We start from the raw sequence: 17,740 nt of genomic DNA on the forward strand, positions 1-17,740 counted from the left end.
TTTTGTTTTTCTGTCCTGCATCTGGTACATAGTAAAGGTGGGGGGAAAAGGTCTCCTGGTGTGTAATAAGGTCTGGTGAAGGCAAAAATGTCTCATTGTGTGTAATAAGGGCGAGTGGGGGGGTCTCCTGGTGTGTAATAAGGTCGAATGGGGGAAATAATGACTGTTGATATGTAATAAAGGGGATGGGGATGAAATAATGGCTCTTGTAATAAATTAAGAGGGGGTGGCTACTGGTATGTAATAAGAAGGCCGGCTGGATAGTGGCTACTTTGATTTAATAAGGGGGTGGGGGGATAATGGCTACTGGTATGTATTAAGGGTGTATTGCTTTGCTAAATATTAATGAATGGGGGTAAACATATTACTAAGAGGATGTTGATTCTGTATAACAATTACTGGGTGCCTTATATAAATTAGGAGATTTTATTTGTGTGACATTATGTTTCAGTGACTGTGGTGTTTTTAGGGGCAAAGTTTTGGGATGTGCTGCTCGGAGCTGAAGACGTCATGTGGTGAATTCTGTAGCAATACGTCACTGCTGGAGGAATTATCAAAGTTCTCATTAGGGAGGAAGAACCGTCATCTTTGAGGAGACACCAAGATGAAGACCAGAACAGGTCAGAGGTACACGGTTAGCCCTACTGATTTATACAGTAAGTAATCTTTATATTTCCCTTATGACAACCCTGGTGTGCAGTAATTTTTCAGCGAATTGTACGGAACGAGGGTATTTTTGTGTGGGTAAATATTGTGTTTGTGTATTTGTATGTCTAGCTTGCATATAGTCCGTGTAGAGTTTATATATATGTGTTATGCATATGTAGTTTATATGTGTATTCTGAAGAATAACATGTGTCATGGGGCCAGCAGCGAGGGTTTAAGTATATGGGGCTCCTGATTCTAAGTTCGCACCGGGGCCCACTGGGGTATTCGCTACTCCATAGTGGTCCATCTGTAACTTGGGGTCGTCTGTAAGTCGAGTGTCCTTAAGTAGGAGACTGCCTGTACAGTGTTAAGAAAAGAAAAGACAAGGAGATGCTAATCGGCCAATTATAGAACTAAATTTCCCTCTTGACTAGAAATATCATTATCATTAAGAAAAGCATCGTGAAAACTGATCTTGAATTTGTTCTGTGTATCCAAAAAATAACATTTTATGGCAAAAGTTCTACAGTCTCCCTAATTTTACAGTCAACAATCCCCTTACATTGCAATAATGAAAATGTTTTTTCTCCAGGTGCAATTGAAGCTCTCTAGCCCTGAAAAGCAGCAGTGTATAAGGGCACTTGGCTAAAATATAGCAGGTGTAAAAGATGTATAACATGAACTAAGCAGCGGGGATGTGCAAAAAAACTAGCCAAAAAATGATAATCATCAAGTATATTATCACAATAAGGAAGCCCGAGGAAGGCGGAGGAGGCGGAACGCGTGGGGCACTATCTTCCATCCCCCTACATTCACACGGTGATATCACTTTCATGCTATTTGGACTATGTGCTTAACTGCTTATGGTATAAGATGCATATTTTTCACTTTAAAAAGGCACTTGCCTCTTTATCTCTAGATTGACGTGCATTGTTTTAACAACTAGTCCTAGCAGGCTAAGATATGTTTGAATCTATTTACACCAGTGTTGGTCCATACCGAACCGTGTGGGGGCTGACAGCATACTGCGCATATCAGACGTATCTATGCACTGAGTTATGGCTCACGTGGCCATTTGTTTTTAAATGTTTTTATGCTAGTGCTACTATATCAAAATAAAGTAAGAAGTATTGTGATAATATACTTGATGATTATCATTTTTTGGCCAGTTTTTTTGCACATCCCCGCTGCTTAGTTCATGTTATACATTTGGCATTGGGATGTGAGGCTAGTTAGTCCACACATCAGTATCTGCAGGTGTAAAAGATGACATGTACTGTAGAGTTAGAGGTGGATTAGAATAAAAATGCCAGTTTTCAAATTTAAGATTATTTTGTTTGAAATAAAAGTGTTCACAGCGTGACCAAATACAAATACTTCACCTTCAGTAAAAATGGTTTTAACATTATCGCCTTACTGTAAGGGCAGTGACACATGAAACTCGTGGCCACCGGATGCATTAATTAAATACTGAACAGGTTCAAGAGAAAGCGGGTGCTTTTCTTGAACGTGATTTATTGTGAGTGCCATATGGGGTTTGGAACAAACTTTTTTACCCGTGGGCTAATAAGCCTTGGTTTTTTCCCTTCCTTTGGAGTAGCCCTATAGAATTACAGGATGAACTCCTTGGACCTGCATCTTTATTCAGTTTATTCTACAGTGGCAACATTTTACAGTATGCATTTTTCTTTAATTGTGTGTTCATATTTTCATGTGATTTCTCTACTTTCTTAAAGCTATTGTGAATTTTTAACTGGATTGTTTTAAGCTTTGCCATTAATTATTGTTATCATACAGTGCTTGTTGTGTCAGTGATTTGCAAATATAAGGACCATCATCAGCTACATGTTAAAGAGACCTCATTATTTCCACTTGACTAATTGATTGAACAATCATGGTTATAAATACTACATGCATAATTCATCAAGACTCTAACTTTTTCTATAAATCTTGTGTCATTTTTGCATAAATTACCATGTAAAGAAAAATCCACATACATAATTAATATCGGTCAGTGCAAAGCAGTGTATAATAAACATCAGTTGTTTTTATACAGCCATATATGTTAAACAGAATTAGAGAAAAAGCTGGAAGAAAACAAACATCTTTGAATAGTGTCCAAAAAACAGCTTTTGTTTACATGGTCTACTCCATTTGTGAGGCTTCCCAATAAGTATTCTAGTGTTGAGGAATGGAAAAATCTATGCTATTAAAGAAAGAGAAAAAGGGAAATAGCTACTACTTTGCTGGGGAATCAACATGCAAGAAACAAGACTATAAGAAGAGAATGGACTCCCTGATCGTTCAAAAGACGATTGGCAAATGGTCTCTTGCCAAGGTAAAAGCAACAATGGAGGAGGTGTTGTCAGTTCTGGTTCAAGGTGTCCATAAAATTCATCTGGCCTGCAGTCACGCTGGCATTAGTCTTACTATGGTTTTGTTTATTATGGTTATGTTTTGTTCCCTTCTCTCTCTCCACACAGAGGTTGCCGTCATAATATTGCAGGTACTTACGAAATCATTTGTGGTGTACAGCATGTTATTATTGGGCTTGGGAGCACTCAGCTGGTGCTTTATCAGGAAAAATGGGGATTCAAAAGGCACTGCCTATAGAAAGAAAACATACTTGCTGGAAAGAGACATGCAAAGGCTTAAACACCCAGCTTTCCCTCAAATTTTCTTTTCTTATCATGAGAAAAAATGTAGGGGAGGTTCCATGATAGCAATAAGGAATACCGTGGCATTTCAGGAGCTAAAATTAGTTATTGATTAGTGAATTATTATTCACGCTAGTCTCAGTGAACCAACATCAAATCAAGTTTTTGAAAAGATGAGGCGGATTGCTTCTAAAATTAAGAAGGGAGACCTAATAATAGGAGGGGTTGTTAATAAAACATCCGATCCAGGGGTAGACTGCTCCACATTTTATTACTGCCCTCATCAGAATCTTCTCAAGCATTTGAGCCAGCAAGACTTATATGATGTATGGCGAATACAGCATAGAGAGGAACAGGACTACACTTTCCACTCCATGGTTCACAATTCTTACTCCAGAATTCACGTGTTTCTGGTAGGCTACCATATGTACCATAGGTACCATATGGTTACTCCTCCTCCATAGAAACTATTAAATGGTCTGACTATGCAGCTATATGTATTTTTCATAATGGTAAATATTTGTTGCTTACCACAGGCTTAACTATTACATCCTCTCTAACCATAAATATAAACCAGAATTGGAGAAAAAAGTGAAATCCTTTTTGGAAACTAACAAAACGATTTTAGGGATAGAAACCTTATAAATTGCCCATAAAATTGACATTAGATGACAATTCATTAGTATTGGCCATTATGAAATGTAGCGCCCTCAAACTTAACGAGCTTCTCGGACATTTTAAAACATTAGAAAGTTTAAATAAGTCAGCTCAAACTATAGGTCGAAAAGGTTGAGCAAGGTCCTCCACTTCTCCACAACTATGAGAAAAATCTGAAAAAGAGGAAAGCGATATACTACTCACAAAGTAATAAAGCAGGTAAATTATGCACTTGAGTGTTTAAAGCACATCAGGCAAAACAAAAAATCTACATCTGTACTCGACAAATGGGAGGAATGGCGATCACAAATAGGTTCAGGGAGTTGTATTCTTCTTTGTACAACTTGTACAACAAAGACCCACACCGCAGCCAAGCCAATAGGAGATTAAAAACTTCCTAGGAAAACTATAATTAAAATCCCTCTCAGCAGCCCAGTTAGAATTGTTCAATTCCCCGATGACAGAAGAGGAGATGGAAAAGGTAATCAGAATGCTGCCATTGGGGAAGTCACCAGGGCCTGACGGGCTAACAGGAGAGTACGATAGGACATTTACTCATGTTATTACTCCATATCTTTGCAGATTCTTGAATTTGGCAATTGGAGTTGGGCAAGTTCGCAAGGGAAAATCAGGAAGCTTGGAAGGAAAAATGATCAATCCCAGAACTTTCACCCGATTTCATTGCTGAATGTTGATCTCAAGGCATATGCAAAGATTAACTCTATGAGGTTAATGCCTCTAATGCCTTAACTGATTAGTACTGTCCAAGTCGGCTTTGTGAAAGGTAGGCAAGCGACGGACCACACTAGGCTGGCAGTGGATCTTTCACACTTTCTGGAGCTAAACAGAATTCCAGAAATGTTGGAAAAGGCGCTTGACCATATTACTTGGTTGTATGCTTTCTCGGCACTAGAAGATATTGGGTTTAGTGGCATGATACCAAGTGCCATCCAGGCGATATAATCGACCCCCTCAGCCAAAGTGTTTTGCTAATGGGGATTTGTTTGATTTGATTATCGGATTTATTAAGTATTACTAATGGAACTTGCCAGGGGTGTCCCGTCTCACTGTTGATTTTCATTTTATTTCTGGGACCTTTAGCTGTGGCACTGAGAGGGAATCCCCTGGTGCAGGGCATAAAAGTAGTAGGAGAACAGCATGTCATATCATTCTATGCTGATGACATTCTTTCTCTGACAAATCCGGACTCCTTGGACTCCTTGGCTGGCGCAATTGATATAATTCGGGCCTTCGGAAATTTATCTTATTATAAACTTAATACCTCAAAGACACAGACACTCTCATTCTTTATATCTAACTTGTCGCTGACCTTATTGAAGACCAAATATCAGTTTGATTGGCAACTTGAAAATATTGTATATTTGGGGATACTGGTGACTAACCCCACTTAAAAAGCTATACACAAAGAATTACCTGACCCTATTAGCTAAACAGAGAGCAAAGTAACTACATACAAAAGACAGAGGTCTCGTGGATAGGGAGAGTCGCATCATTTAAATGCTACTACTATCCAACCTACCTTACTATACCATTTCCGTACTCTGCCTGTCCCACTTCCTAGCAGGTACTTTGTAGAATCCCAATCAATAGCAGTCTGGATAGCCAGAATAATATTATACAAACGTAAGTTAGCAGGTGGGCTATTAGCTACAACTAGGATTGGTATTTCATCAACCATACTCTACCATGGAAGAGGATTGAAAGTAATTTGAGGGAGAAGATGAATATGCCTGTATTGCTTATTAGGGCACTATGGAAAAATGTATATCGGTAGAATTATGTAACCCTGCACGAAAGCCACTCTTGAGGGTGGTTAAAATTGAATAGGGCACTTTACAAGCTTTGGGACATTTAATTGAACAACTACATATAATTAATGTGGCTGATATAATGTCAGATTAGAAGGTCAAAGCATTTTGAACATTACAGAGCCAGCTTGGGCTCTTATCTAAAAAATTTTCACAAATCTTATACTAAAGCATTACTTAGAGGAGATAATTAAGTGTGACTCCAAATTTACAATTGTTGCGAGGTAAGCATAGAGGTTTACACATTTTCTATGGTCACATAGTGGGTTCCAATGATTATTATAAATCACATCCTGTTAGACTTTGGAAGAAAGAAACTAATTAAACAAGAATGGGAAAGGGCTATCTCCCCTGCCCATAAGGCTCTGCGATGTAGCTCCCATCTGCAAATTAAACTTAAAACCCCTCTTTGATGGTATTACACCCCAGATAGGCTTCACATAGCATACCCCATGGGGCCTATAGCTTGCTTGAGGAATTGTGGGAAAAAGGGTACACTTCTCCACATATTGTGGGAATGCCCAGTACTGGTCAAAAGTGTTTGCATTAGTCTGGGGATAACCCTTAACCAATCCCTGGGTTTAGCAATATTACATGTTGGAATGGGGCACCTGGTGTGGCCAAAGCGCATTGGGCATGTAAAGTATTTACCATGGCCAGGCTGTTGATTACATGTATGTGGAAGTCAGTGGTCTTCCCTTCTATAGAAGAGCTTCTGGCTTAAAATAAACTTGACATATGGGTATGAGATAGCCTTGGCTTATGGTCCACTTAAACATCAAGCAGTGCATTACATCTGGCTCCTGTGGAGTAAATATAAGGCTTGTAATTCCCTAAGTATACTACTTAAAGTATGGAAAACATACTTACAAATAAAATAAAATCTTGCAGAGACTTTCCTTCAGTGCAGCCAAAAGGAAATTCTCAGCGTGTGTGCACGAGATTTTCAGACTGCCGGCTGACATCACCAGCACTCTAAATGATCCAAAGGCGGGATCTGGCGGTATTAACCACAGTGGGGGCATGCATAAATTATCAGCCCCGGGAGCCAGAAGGTGCTCAGGTGACATAAGCCTGACTGACCTCCGGCTTATTAGAATAGCTTATAAACGTATTTTATTAGCAAAATCTGCCTCTTCCAACGTTTAACAAAAGCAGTTTCTGAAGCAAGCCATTCTAATGAGTATATCTGATGGTAGATGTCCTTTAACTTTACATCGCGTTCATATCATGTTATATAAACAATCATTATACATGGTTTAAAATCAGTATCATTGCAGTTTTATGTCTTCAAAATGTGTCAATGTTGTGTAAGTTGCACCAAATTTAGGACTTAAATTTATTGTAAGGTGTGATTTTCACTATAGTCCCCAGTGGTGAGGGAAAAAACGTAGGAGCTGGTTCCAAATTTTTGGTGACTTTTTCACCGGTCTGGACTTTTACAACTCATGTGCCAAAATAAAAGTGCATTTTTAGAACTGTCTAAGCCACTATAATAAAACCGATGTGCAGAGTTGGAGTTTTCTACAACAATGTAAATTATACAGAGCATGCATAGAAAGCAGTTATTTTGTCAGAAGGGAGAGAGGGTGGGGCTATTAATTATAAAGATACTTCAGATTTTTTTTTATTTTTACTTTTTTATTAATTCATTTTATAAATGGTACATATGGGATATAGCTATGAATGGTACCTCGCCCTTCAAATAAATGAGTGATGGTGTTAAAAAAATAACATATGGAGATGAGAAAATAGGAATTCATTAATTAAAGTAAAAATATTAATGACATCTATGAACATATTTGAGTTGATGCCTGCTGTTATTAAACATTACTTTTTCTATTGGATGATTTTTCAGTACAACTCCCAGAAGACATCTTAACTGAAATGACAATTATTTTTAATTGTGTTCATTTGAATAAAGATGACCTTTTCTCCTGTGGAGGGAAGACATGGAAAGCAGAAATCGATGTCATATGTGCTTTCCCGGAGCTGATTTGTTGTCCTTTCCAAAGGCATTTAGCATTGTAAGTTTCATTCATTTGTCTTTCCTGAGGATGGGATGAATATCATTTGGAAACCTCAGGCTAAAAAGTTCTGTCACTGAAAATGTCTTAATTAACAAGTCCAATTATGTAAGTAACTCATTAATCCATATTATACTTTGTTGCACATCATACAATAATAGGTTGCAAATTTGATTCCAGGCCCTGTTATTTTTTTTAACACTTTAACATTTGAAACACTTTCATAATATTACTTTCTTTTATTTCCTAGGAAAGACTCTTCAACCATCATATGATTCAAGATATAGAATTTCAATTAAAAAGATTGGTCACTTCTAAAACAGATTAAACAGATTAAGTATAAGACACCAAAAGAGTCAACAACATAATACCTACCTTGATAAAGTTTCATATTTGTTGGCAGGAGCTGTGAGTCATGGAGAGCGATTTCGTACAGTAAAGTCTAGATGGCCCCCATCATCCACATGAAACCAGCAGGATACAGGATCAAATCCTGCTGTCCAGGTGTAATGACCCATTGTTCCCAATGATGAATGGAAAACTTCATCAGGGTAAGTATAATATAGGTGACTCTATTAGGGTCTTGGGAGGGGGTAAGTACCCTGTTAAATTTCTCTAAGTGTCCCACACTTTAAGGAATTCTAATCATTATAAGGCATATTAGCCATAACCAACTCTTGAAAGATCAAAATAGTCTGTCAGCTCTTTTGGCTTGTCTGTTTTAGTAAACACTTGCATTTCTCTCCTCGTCTTAAGGATCTCTCTGCAGCTTTTGATACTTTGGACACCAGCTCCTTCTCAGGATGCTTTGCTCCATTGGCCTAATAAACACTGCACTCTCTTGGGTTTCCTCTTATCTCTTTGACCACATGCCAATGTCTCCTTCTCGTAATCTCTCTCTTCTCCTCTTCCTCTCACTGTCGGGATTCCTCAGGGCTCACTCCTGAGTCCTCTTCTTTTTTTCCTATGCACTGTCCCCATTGGACAAACCATCAGCAGATTTGGTTTTCAGTATCATCTGTATGCTGATGATATCCAGCTATATAAGTCTGCACATAATAACACCCCTACCTTACTGTTGAACACCAGTGACAGTCTATCTGCTGGCTCTAACATCATGTCCTCTCTCTTCTTGAAACTGAAACTTTGCAAAACGGAACTATTTTTCCACCATCTACTAACTGACCTAACCTTGATCTCTGTGATGACTCGCTGTCTAGTGTTAGACACCCTGAGTTGTGCTGGACTTTGACCTCTCCTTTGCACCACAAATTCTGTTGCTCACTCTTGCAAAATGCACCTTAAAAACATTTCTAGAATCTATTTCTTGGAATTGAAACCTCTAAAACACTAATTGTCGCTCAGATTTACTCTCGTCTAGACTACTATAACTCCCTACTAATCAGTCTTGCACTTACTAAACTCTCTCTGCTACAACCTATTCTCAAAGGCAGCAGCCAGGCTTGTCTTTCAGATTAAGCACTACACAGATGCCTCCAGTCTGTGCCAGTCACTGCACTGGATGCCTGTCTCCTTCCGAATACAGTTTAAGTTAACAACCCTCATCCACAAATCTCTTCATAATGTTGCGCCTCCCTTACCTCTCCTCTCCTCTCTCATCTCAATCTATCCTCCAACCCCTGCTCTTTGATTTGCTAGTGATCTTAGATTATCCTCTTCTTTAATTCGAACCTCCCATTCCCAAATGTGCTCTTAAAACCCATTAATTTAGGCAGGCCTATCACAGTCGCTACCTGTTTGCAACTTTAACTATCTCTTTATTAACCAATTACGGGTACTCCTCCCATCTTTTTCCCGACAAAAGTCTTTCCTTGCGAGCAGGGTTCTCATCCCAATTTTATAATATGACTGTTATTACTCTGTAATGTTTTATTTTAATTATATATGTTTCCCAGAAACTGTAAAGCGCTACAGAATTTTATGGTGCTATATAAATAAGGTTTATTATTATTATTTTTCTAAACTTTTAATTGGACAACTAGATGTAAAAATTTACCTTACCAGAAAATGTGTGTCTCTATGCAGTCCGATACAGTCGGCACTAATTAGACAACATCAGAAATGTAGAGGGACACGTCCACAACATGGTAGAGGCGGGTGTTAACTTCTTTTTTGTAGGGAAAATCAGAAGGGAACATAATATATTGTTATAAAGTTGCATTTCTGGGACAAATACAATTCATTTGTAAAAGAACAATGCCAAACCAAGTGCTTTAACTACTGCCCTAAAGTAGCACTAGTATTGTGCTTGAGACTGTCTAGTATTACAAAAAAGCTAATCAATTGAGCTGTAGTATCAACATAGCTACCTGAAAAAAAGTATTGCTGTGTCAGGACTATGAATATCCAAAATTACAAAACTGAATAGTATGGGCATGATTTAAAAAATTGCCATCAGCTAAACTAATATGTTGCCAAAAACTTGATCATTGTTTTTTACAAGACAGCAAGTAATGTACCACAACAAGTTAAAAAGTGTGTGTCCAAAGCATCTGCAAAAAGACAAAGTATCGGTTAAAAGACAAAATCACATTGAGGACATGCAGTAAAAACCTGTATAGTCGCAAAGAAGACATCTGATACCATAGAAAAAGAGGGAACACACTGTATACCCCATTATGTGTTTCGCTATGGCACTTTCTCAAGGGGAGTGTCTGGCAGACTGACTGCTTTCCTTTATATACCTGCACTTGATCATGATATTTGTAATGCCCAATTGCACCATGTAATCCTATTTCGCATGGCATTGTGCAAGGTGCCGAAATATTGCGATAAGTCAAGAGGTCAAAGCTGCAAACAACAGTCGCGCATGCGACCCATGAGAGGCAACAAGAGGAGGTTTGAACCATAAACAAACAATAACCCAAATCAATCTGTGTGTTGACTACGACACAAATTGAAGTACTAAGTTTAGGATTATCTTTTTTCACCAGCTGACAGAGAACATTTAGCATTAAAAGTGCTTGAAGATGACTATAAGAGGTAAAATTCCTGCTTCCTTATTACCACGGTCAAAGAATTTTCCAATATTGTCTAACTATCTTAATATAGATTTGTTTGTTAAATTGGTAACTCAGGAGTTTAAGAAAATACAGAGGGCTGGTCATTTCAGTAATTGCACCATGATTCAACGTATGGCTATTACTGAATTTAGTAAGATGAAAGATGTGGTTATCAAACCCTTTGATAAAGGGGGTATTGCCCACAAGAGATAATGGAAACGAGGGATTTCACCAATTAATTGTATGCTATAAATGACTCACATTTACTTTACTTTATACTTTATTATCCCGAACGGGAACTTAAAGTGTCACATCCGCAATACACCGATTCAACAAGACATTACATATTTAAAACTCACATAAAACCACATACACCATAGAAGGGAAAGAGAACACAGGTACACATAAATATGCATTACACCGATTTACAATAAATAGTTAAATGGATTATTAAAAGTAATTGAATAGTACGCTCCAGTTACATTTCTTGGAGTCGTTCAGCATGTTTCTTACATATTCTACCCCTGCTTGCTGTATTTGACATCTCGAGAGCGGCTGGTATAAATGTCTTCTTAAATCTCTCTGACTTGCATCGCATAAGAATAAAACGGGAACTTTTTAATCTCCTGAACAAATTTAAAGTAAACTAAAGCAGCTCCTAGTGGCCAATTTATGGGTGACAGGTCCTCTTTAAAGAAGAATTGACCATGATATTAATGGAGGCAGTGGAAAATAATGTTTTATTGGAAAAACAAATGGATAGTCTTCTACCGAAATATCCTAATGTTTCTACCTCTTATTTAGTTCCCAAGATGCATAAATGTCTCAACAATCCACTTGGCCATCCTATTGTATCAGGGACAAACAGCCAGTGTGAACTGATATGTAAATTGATTGACTATCATCTGCGTCCATTGATGGAAACATTAACTTCATATCTTAAAGACACAACAGATGCACTAAGAAGGTATTAAAGGGAACATTCCACCATGATTTTATCTATAAAGTTAGAATGGGTGGTAGGTGGATGTATGGGACGTGAGGATAGCCCTTTTTAGAGCGAATACACACATCCCCACTATCTTTTTTAAACATTAATACTCTAATTTGTAAACTGTCTTAAGCGGCTATAGGGGCGCGGAGTAGCCGGACATGAGGCTACACGTCGCAGCTACTCCACGCCCCAGTAGCCTATTTTCTAATCCTACCCTGAAATTTTCCCTCCCTGAATCCCCCTCCTTTATATCCTGCTTTCTATTTTCTTTTTCTGTTGACATTAGCTCTACAAATTTTGAACTGGTTTATTATATTAATGCAAGAATGATGTATGTTTCTCTTTCAAGGTAACATTGTTTGTTGTTAGCATTCTGTCTTGATCACCAGAAGAGTACCTGTTCACTTGTTGATGTATAACTTCCTGCTTTACGTTGTTTGCATATGTAAAGAAAAATGGAACCAATAAAAAGTTAAAAACTAAAGAAAAAAACTTCTTACTCAAAATAAAAAAGGCTTTCACATAGCTGTTTTAATAAAAAAAAAAAAAAAAAAAAAAGAAAAAACATGGGTCTTGGAAGAGCATGAGGGTGGATTCACATTTGTGTTTCTTCCCCCCACATCAGTGTTTACACTGAATTATTCTTTTGAATGTGCTTTCCACATTTACATTTTTTTTTTCACAGATCCAATGTTGTCTATGACCACAAGAAGGACAGCGGTTGAAATATTTTCCCACTCACCACTGGTAAGTTTATAAACGTGTGAACAAGAACATTGAAAAGAATGTTTCAGTAAATCGTCAGTGAAAAATCACTGAAGCAAGGAAGAGAAAAATAAACAATCTGTTTTCATAAGTCAAAATGGCTTCAGTGAAAAAAATGGTCAATGTGAACCCATCCTTATGCAAAGCATAATAGTGCATGCGATTGTTTTGTTTTACTAACATCATGGGGCGTTTACTTACTCGGTCACTCGAGTTCACAGAAAGTGCATTGTCTGTCAATAATGCAGTATGTGGCTATTCACTAAGATTGTGCGGCTGAAATCATGAATGTATCGCTTCCCCATTCAGGTCTGACTTGAGTTCACCATCTTGGTGCATCTTTAACATAGGGTGTGCAACACAATTTCAATGTTAAATACTGCGTTCAGTCCAACGACACGCCCCCTAATTTGTGTTGCATTTATGCCAGCGCAGCTGCGCCACAAAAGGATTGGGCGTGCTACGATTGCACGCACTGTGCAAGCCATTTTAGCCATGAAGAACAGGAACAGTCCAACTAAAGTGCATCGCAAAGCCCTTAGTAAATGTGCCTCCCTGCGTTTTGCACTGTTACTCCTCATAATTAATTTGCATATGTGGATTTAGCATTTATGGTTCTTCCATGTTCTCAATCACTTAGATTAGCATTTTATCACTCACCATGGCGTCACTTTATTGTTTATATCTTTGATCAATAATACTTACCTGCGTCCTTTATACTTACCTGGTCTTTAAGTTCCATGTACCGCTCTACATTGTCTACGCTCCACAGCAATGCTGTGATCACATTACGTCCTCGTATAATATCATTTGTCGACTTTACCCATGCTTATGAATGGACTCCACTTTGATGTACCTGTGAAAGTTTCAACTGTGTCCATTTGAACTGTCTACTTACCTTCTACTACAGACCTTTTAGGATTCTTCTCCAGCTTTGGACTTCTAAATATATACAGTATTACCTCAGCGTTATGATATTTATATTTATCTTATTTCTTGTTAAAAATTAAATTGTAATATTTTTAAGATGTGTGTTTTATGAATTCCATCTAATGTTTCCTATCATTTTTTTCTTTATATAGCTTAATTCCATGTACTTCTTTTTTACACTTATATGTATTTATTAGTCACCAACAGAATATAGCACTTTATTTGAATTAATTGTTTTATACTTGGGATACACTACATCAACAATTTGCATTTTAGTATGTATTGTAATACTTGTCTATTGTTATTGGCATTTGTATATTTACCTCCGGTGCATGCGCTGTATATTGGTGTGAATGAGCCACATAAACACACTCACGGCCATAATCTTGCTTAAGCAAGTGCTGTATTTTTCTAGATATCCATATTCTGGTCGCTTCCGTTGGTAGGAACACATTGTGACCGGGTGATGCGCACCAATGCGACTTCCGGTATTTGGTGCGCACTCCGACAGCTTGAACCACATAACGGGGTAGTTTCGTTTCGGATTCTGAGGGTAAGCTATATATTTTTGACCCCTGGTATTGAACATCACCCCTGAGGAAGCCTGTGCAAACAGGCGAAACGCGTGGGGACTGTTCATTGCCCTCAGTACCCAGAATTTATATGGTGCTCACCTAGGTAACTATGACTCAATTATCTATAAATATCTGTTTAGGTCATAACTTTCTATCATACTTCCTGGTTACCACAATGTATTTCTATACCTATGGATCTAGGGGTCATTTGTTTGCTCGAGGCACTTATGTGTGCTATTTTAATTGATTTTAGACTTTGGATGAATTAATAAAGATGTAATTTATATTTATATCCCACTTGGACATCCGCTTTTCATTTCGTCTATAAGATACTAATTTGGGTGTCATCATAATATACATAGACCCTCATCTTTTTCACTAATCGTAATTTGCAAAGGTAGAACACAACAGAAAGTCAAAACACTTATGCGATTGGTGGCACACTTTTAATGAGTTTGCAAAAGCATCATGAGACTGCTGCAACAACTATTATTTACATTATCATTTATTGCAATAGTTTATAAGATGGGCTGAACCCTTAGTAGGGCCAGTATCTAATACTATATGGTCACTATCTGGTTCTAATATTGGTATACTCTGCCTAGTAGTAATAAAGTCTGGAAGTAAGAATTTTCCTTAGGATGACTTTGCCAATTAAGGCCACCTTGCAGGCATGTGGATATGTATAGCTATTAATGCTCCACTAGAGGATTCTGGGAAATATGCATACATTTTCCAGAATGGAACAAAGAAAACAATGCCTCTTTTGTTACCTTATTTAGTAAAGCATTCACTCTATTTACAAGGCCTGGCTCTGATAACAGTGCACTAAGTTTCCCTGAAAGGCTTAAATACTATGAAGCACATGTATCAAACTTTTGACTTGTCTATTTCTTTCATTTTCATTGTGCTTGTGCTCATTTGCGGCTTTTTTGCACCTTTTTTTTTAAGTTTGCTGTTATCTAGTCATCACCTGAATCCAGGCGTGAAAGTTGCTACTTTTTTAAAAAGTTGCAAATTTTGGCGTATATCTGTGTAAAAAAAAATCTTGGAACTGATTGTGACTTTTGTTTTAATAAGTCTCAATTCAATAAAGACCAAACACCACATGTATCTACAAGGAAAACCCAGTAAGATACATCAGGCCAGCAGAGAAGTCCCAAAAAACAGACAGACTAAGCCAGTCTTATGATATATGTTCCCCAGTGACAAAAAAGAAGTTATTGCTCACTTTCACACACTTTTCAAACTAGTGACAGCTAGCACGCACTAACTGAACATAATTTTATTATAACTTATTGCAGTGGAATGGTTTTATTAAACACTTTTTTTTCAAAACAAAGGGCCACATGTATCACTCGTTTTTTCTGCTGTTTTCCTTTTCATACTGGCGCACTGTTTTTGCACTATTTTTGTGATTAAACGTCAAACTAGCTGCACAGCAAAATTAACCAGTTTTCCCTCAACTTTCCTACCAATCCAGATGTTTTGTTGCGCCATCACTTTTCATCACTTGCGACTTTTCATTCAGGTGCAAAAACACTCTAGCCCGAAGGTAGCGTTAACTGAGAAGTAAGCACTGAGCCCCTGTGCAGAGCAGCTCATCCGCAGCAGCAGAGCTCAGCCAGACACTAGTACAGATAATACAGACACTGCAGACACTAGTATAGACAATACATACACTGCCTGCAGACTTTATTTATAGGTCACCCCCTTCTATTTACAAAACATTCTGCAAAATCCTCAGCTCAAAGCAGGACAGGTGAGAATTTTGCAGAATTTTGCAGATAATACAGAGAAGTTTCCCCATGTAGCAGGGTGACCACAGTGGTGTCTGAGGGGGATACTGTGCAGAATTAAAGGGGTGCAGATAGGAGCGTATAGCAGGATCACATGTAAGTGCCCAAATCTAACATTGCGCCAAAACTGTGCCAAAATTGCGCCTAAACTGTGTTAAAGTAAAGTGATTAATAAGAGGCAGGAAATTAACTTATCACAGATGGTTGTAACTTGTGATAATTTAGGAATAACTACTACACTTAGGCGCACAAAAGTGATACATGTGGCCCAAAGTTCTTGTTTTTCCAAATTACCATTAGGTTTCAACAATTAGACATAAAAGTGTGTGCAGGTGATCTTGCACTGACCGACTTAGGCCTCTTTCAGACGTGATCTGCAGCGCAAGTGTGAAAGAGGCCTAAGGCCAGCTGCACAAAAACATGGGCAAAACCGTTCATAAATATAGGACTTTAAAGTCTACTTTTCTTGACCAATTTTTGTTGAGAGGCCTAAAGAAAAAAAGCCCTTCACACTACAAGTAGTTGTTTCATTTTACTTGTTACAGAACGCATATATAAGTTGTTAAATGTAAGGATTTGAGAATGGGACTACAACTAGTTTGAATCTGTTGCTATCACAACTCTAAGGCCTCTAAGGCATTGCAGATCACGTCAGAGTTTGATCAGGGTGCGATCTGGGTTTGATCAGTGAAAAACTGACATTTTTCATCAGCGTTCAATCAGTTTTAAGTCAGAGTTTGTTCAGTTTTTCACGCACATTTTTTTGGTGTTTCCAATGCCTTTTTAACGCGCACCTAATGCATTAGGTCTATCTTTTCTATGGCAATTGATGCGTCAAAAACGCATTGCACTTGCATTGGACTTGCATGTGTCTCAGAGTGCAATGCATTGTTGATGGATCTCCATAGACTTTATGGTGCGTTTAGCTGAGACTTAAACACGTGTTAAAAAACGCATGTGTGTGTGCATGAAAATAAATGCAAGTCTAAAAAAGCCTGCTGATTACAATGGGTCAGAGTGCAAGTTCTGCACGTCAAAAGCACGCACAAAACACGAATGTGAAAAACACAAGCGTGAAAGGGGCCTTATACTCTTCAATGAATATTAATGGCTTATGAGTTGATGCCACCCAGCACTACTAAAACATTTAAAAGTCCTCAGCATAAAAATGTGACAAAGAAGACATTAATGTCATTAGAGAGCTAAGCACTGAAATTTCTTGGCAAGAGAGATATCTGTAGCTTTGTTTTTATAGAAATCATCATGACTATGCCATACTTGCCAAACTCAGAAAATATCCATTGCCATGCAATTACCATTCAGTGAAAACCTCTAATGAGAGGAAATTATGGTTGTGAGAAATATATTTGAGATAATAGTAACCCTTTAAAGCATTTATAATTATGTGAAAAGATTTAAAGTGGCTTAAAAACCTGTGGGCTACGATTCAAAGGACAAATATGGCATAATAACAACTGGCATGAACAATTAAAAGCTGGAATTGTCAGTTGTTACAGCGCTCCAGGTTACAAGACTCTTGCCAAATTACCTTAATAAATGTACTTCTCCACATATATAGTATCTTCTGGTTACTTGCCAGTAAAGCACACATTTAAAGCTTAATAAGACCAGTTTTATAGTAGTGGAATTAAACATTTTTTATTTGGTGCCAGGTTTCTTACACTGAGATTATAATGAACATCCATCTTTTAAATCCTTTTAAATTTTAATTCAAATGCAAAAATAGCTTATTATAAGCCAGCAAATCTCCTTCCAATCTGTGTTGTAAATACAAAATATTAATGCTCAAATATTTAGGAATCACCATTCTTAACC

General features: G+C 37.7%; 1 long non-coding RNA gene across 2 annotated transcripts in view; it reads right to left on the minus strand.

Annotated features, from left to right (window-relative positions):
- Positions 1 to 17,740, minus strand: part of LOC140128950 (uncharacterized) — a 157,846-nt gene that overhangs the window by 11,142 nt on the left and 128,964 nt on the right. Inside the window, exons 3-4 of one of the 2 annotated variants that reach the window (XR_011855208.1) lie at positions 9,841 to 9,946; positions 3,176 to 3,255 (exon numbers count right to left, since the gene is read on the minus strand). This is a non-coding gene — a long non-coding RNA (uncharacterized lncRNA). Of the gene's footprint in view, positions 1 to 3,175; positions 3,256 to 9,840; positions 9,947 to 17,740 lie in introns of those variants that run through there. The other variant, XR_011855209.1, reaches the window with a different exon arrangement.

The sequence above is a fragment of the Engystomops pustulosus genome, chromosome 4 (genome assembly GCF_040894005.1).
Source record: "Engystomops pustulosus chromosome 4, aEngPut4.maternal, whole genome shotgun sequence".
Lineage (NCBI taxonomy): Eukaryota > Metazoa > Chordata > Amphibia > Anura > Leptodactylidae > Engystomops > Engystomops pustulosus.